Genomic DNA, 4,865 nt, shown 5'->3' on the forward strand with positions numbered 1-4,865 from the left:
ATATTATTTAATAGTCAAATTTATTCAACAAAATGTTTGAAATTATGCCACCCAAGCATATGAAAAAGAGTTTTGCAAACCACCAAAATGATCTTTAGCCACCATCTTCGACAATTAACAAGATAAAACATGGAAGATCAGTAGTAGTTAGTTTTTTTTTTTTTTGTTGAACAATCAGTAGTAGTTAGTTAGTTACCATCCTTTTTGCGTACATGAGCATTGTGTGGGACGTCACTACTTGTTGACATCAAAAGTAGTTTAAAATTTAAATTGACGAACCTGTCAAGTTTTCAATTCAATCTATTGGTACACTTTTCTACTTTGTTTGGATTGATAACAAAATAGAGAGAAAAAGAAATAGCAACAACAATACAGGAATAAAAGAAAAAAAGTAGAAGGTATATTTTATTTGGATAGGTAAAAACAGGATAGAAGTGGATAATTTTTTCACTTATTTGAATGGCCAAGAAAGAAAAAAAAATTGCTTAAAAAGTTTTTTATTTTTCCACTTAATTTGAGATGTAAACAACTTATAAAAGGCTAATACTTAATCTTTTTTCAAAAGAAAAATACCAACCTACATTCTTTAAAGCACTTCTTATTTTTTATTTTTAATTGAAATTTGCTATAAATCACAAACTTATGTGAATATCACTCCTTATTGAATCATACTTATAATTTTATAGATTCTATTAAGTTTTAACTAATATGATAATGTGTATTACTAACACTTCTTTTTTTAAAAAAAAATAGTATTTAATAAATAATTCAAATAAAAAACAATATAACAATAAGAAAATAAGAGAATAAATAATATATAAACATGGAAGTTATTTTTAATTATAATTTTTTAAATATTTATGAACATTAGGATTTATTTGATTTATCATGGTCGGATGAGTTGTCAATAAGTGATAGGAATATTGTTATTGGACAATCCTCCACTTGCAGGCATGGAGTCACGTTTCTTTTCTCAACTTGGGGAAAATGTAAATTATATTAAACCCAAAATGATATAACAATAAACAGGGCATACCCAACAGCTACAGAAAATCAAAAGTCTCTCTAATACAAGAAGACCTATATCAAGATGTTAAAACAAATGTAACAGGTGCGCTTGTCTATACATAAGAAACTTAATCTTGCTAATAACCTCTGTTACAGAAAATTGATAATCTTCAAAAATCAGCTTGTTCCTAGACAGTCAGATGCAGTAGACTGTAATTATTATAGTCAGACAACGAAATTTTCCTTGAACACCTGATGTGGATCTGCCCCTAATCAAAGAGTCAGTAATGCGCTGCAAAGAAGTGAAACGCCTAGGAAAAGGAGCCAAATCACGAATGTGAGCCCAAACTTGGAGAGATTTCCTGTAAAAAAAGAACAAATGTGCATTTGACTCAGCCTCATTTGAACATAAAGGGCAGAGGGAACCCTTGTTCAAAAAAACAGTTTTATCAAGAGTAAGCAGCCAATTCCTTTTAGTAAGCCATAGAATGAAAGACGTCTTAGGGGGGATTGCTGGGTTCCATATAATAGAACACCAACTAACAGTAGGCTTGACACCTCTAATGTATTTATAGACTTTACCAACAAGAAATTATTCATTGATACTCCAAGATTGAATCCTCTTTTTGGCCTCTTCCGTACTTAGCTCTTTGGAAATGTACTTTTCTCAACTTCATTGGCCTTTAAGTGGTTCATTTTGTCGTAGTTTTTCTTTTTTAAGGAAGTTACACATTAATTTGAAACATGTTGCTTTTTCTTGGAAGATCGCCATGCATTAACTCTTTCATATCTTCACCATTTCTAGCTTGGAGAATTTCTCCTGAGTCTGGTGTTGCTTGTCTTGCTCTTTTACTTCCAACATTTTTAGAGGTTTGTGCCATCATATCTCTGGATGCAGGAACATAGCCATCTTTACTAGTTTTCCACCAGTATTTTTCGAGGCTGGTTTTGGGGGACCATGCATTGGAGCCTCTTTCTGGATATTTACTGAAGCAAACGCTGATGGTGAGACACCCTGGAATCCAAAACTAACAACATGAGCTTTTTAAATGGCTTCTTACATTGTTGACACAGTAAGTATGCATTTACAAATCGGATGAGGAACTGGTACTTAGCATTACAATGTTGGCAAGATGTCCAGAATATCATTTGTCCAGCTTGGTTGTTGAAACCAGTGGAGTTTGGATAAGAATTCTTCTGATGAACACTTGCCTTTGCATCATATTTTGCAGCAAACACATTCCCATTAGAGAAATGGCATGAACCAGAACTCTTCTGATTATTTGTTGCATTTGCATTATGTTTTGCATCAAACACATTCCCATTTGAGTAATGGTGTGAGGTCTTAGGTGCAGCACCTGTCGCAGCGGCTCCGAACTTGATGTCATACAAAGTACACTTTGTTTGGTCACTCAAGACCCCATTGGCTTCCCCAATCAACATGAATGCAGCTTCTTCACCGACAAACTTATTCTTATCAATATCAGGATGAAGTAGCAGTGCAAGCTTCCAGTACTGTTTCTTTAGGGTTGCTTCATCAGCCAACCTTTCAATCTGAAGAATTGCATACCAGTCCATTTCAGAGCCAGAGAGATTTTTCTGAGCAGGAATGTGAACCTCACAAACCGTAATAATCTGGGGAATGTTTTTAGCCTTGGTAGCAAACTTGAGTGCCTCCACAAATTCACCTCTTTGCGTTCTAGCTCCAGCAATTTGCCTAGCCCTTAAACCCTCATCCTTGTTGCACTCCATTGAAGAATTCAAATCAAAATCCAACCATTGCTAGTTCTCTCAATCTCACACTAAAAGTCTAAAACGTAGAAAGCGCAACTTGCATAATTCTTTCTACCTATTCACATTCCAGAAGCAACACACTATTTTTCACCACCTGATTAACACAAACGAACGTAACTACCACATATCATGCAATAATGCTGAAATAAAACATAGTATATGTACTGTATGAACCATAAACACAATGTATGTATCGATTATGAAAGAAAAAAATTGGGCAATTAGGAGCTAAGACAAAATGTACCTAGTTTGGAACTGTGAAGTACGAGGATCTTGGGATTTTCATTTGAAAACAATGCTTTACTTGGTTCTCCAAGTTGAAGGATAGGAATACTGAGAAAAGGGTGGAAAACCCCTTGGTAGAGAACATGCTAGACATGGAGTGGGATTAAAGGATGATAAAAAAAAAAAAAAAGTGTATAGTAGTGAAATCCACCAATCTAGGAACCATTTTAACCCACTATTACAATTTTAGGAAGGACAAAATGTGAATTTGAATTTCATTATCTAATATTTTTTAATACCTTTTAATCTTGAGGATTTGAATTTTTATTTTTTTTAATGAAATATTGAGAACTTGAGTTCAAATCTTGTCATTAAATATTAAATATTTCTATAAATCAGTGTCATTAAACTTGATTCGGATCAACTGATTAACTCGATTGATCCGGAAATGGGTCAGCTGACCAGTCTGAGCTATTTTATGGTTCTGCACAAATGTCAAATGCACACACACTTTCCCATGATTGCTACACGCCACCCAGCACCAGCTACACGATTCCATGTACCTGTCTCACGTTTTCTAGTGTTGTCCAACGTTATTTTTAAATTCAAATTGCAATAGAAATAAAATGAATGAATAAGCATTTTGGTTCCTGTTTTTGTAGTTATTTTGCATATTAGTCCTTATCCTATTGAAATGTAAAAAATAATTCTTATCTTTACATTTGTTATGCAAATAAGTTTCTATTGTTAAAATCCAATTTTCTCTATTAGTCAAATGTTTATGTGGACCCATGTGACAATTATGTGTCCATGTCCGTTATAGACACCATTACGCAACATTGTTTAAATCCTACCCACCAAAAAAGGAGAAAAACCCTCGTTTGGGCTGTTCTTCCACTACCACGATCTGCATGCTATCTTGCTCCACGAGCCTCCATGCGGCTTGTTCGAACGCCAACCCGGCCAAAGTGGGAGGCTTGTTGAGCACAAGAGGGTACCCTCTATTGGTGCTTCTAATAACTTCACTAACCTCACGATGAGGATGAAGTCGGTGGTGGTGCTCTTGCCTACGCCATCCTTGTCAGAGGTGATGACAACAATGCGGGGGATGGAGTCGGAGAGCTCGGGCTTACGATTCCACTGGAGGAGGGCAGAGGGGGATTTGGGTTTTGGAGGGGAAGAGGGGAGAATGGGGGTGGAGGAGGAATGCGGAGTTGGGGGCGGTGGTGGCGTCGGGAAGAAGGTGGAGAGATGAGATTGGGAAGGGGAGAGAGGGAGAGGGAGAAGAAGATGAATGATGATGAAGAAGAAGCACAATGGTTGAGTGAGACTCTTCTGAAGCCCATTCTTCTCCCACTTCAATCCTCTTATTTTTCATTTTGAAACAATATTAATTATCGAATCTAGCTTCGAGCTTCGTTGTTTGGTTACCGTTTATCAGATGGGTATGTTTGAATTGTGATAAAAGAGTGATTTTTTTAACAAAGTAATGTAATACGGTGCATTCCGCATTTTGTGTTTGTTAAGTTGTGTTAGGATCATACGAGGTACTTGGCTGAGTGCGAGTTCGAAGCCCTTAAGGAGCGTGTTTCAGGGAAAAGAATGGGCTTCAGAAGAGTCTCTTGTATAAATGCCTCAAGTGAATAGGGGAAGGGGAGAAAGGGAGAGGGAGAAGAAGAAGATGAATGATGATGAAGAAGAAGCACAGTGATTGAGTGAGTGAACACTGAAACTGAGAAATGAAAGGGAAGAAGGTTGATTCTTTCGACGGCTTCGGTTCTTTTCTGGCAAGGAGTATTTTGCAACACTGACAATAATAGTGTCACGTCAAATAGTTT

The sequence above is a fragment of the Glycine soja genome, chromosome 10 (genome assembly GCF_004193775.1).
Source record: "Glycine soja cultivar W05 chromosome 10, ASM419377v2, whole genome shotgun sequence".
Lineage (NCBI taxonomy): Eukaryota > Viridiplantae > Streptophyta > Magnoliopsida > Fabales > Fabaceae > Glycine > Glycine soja.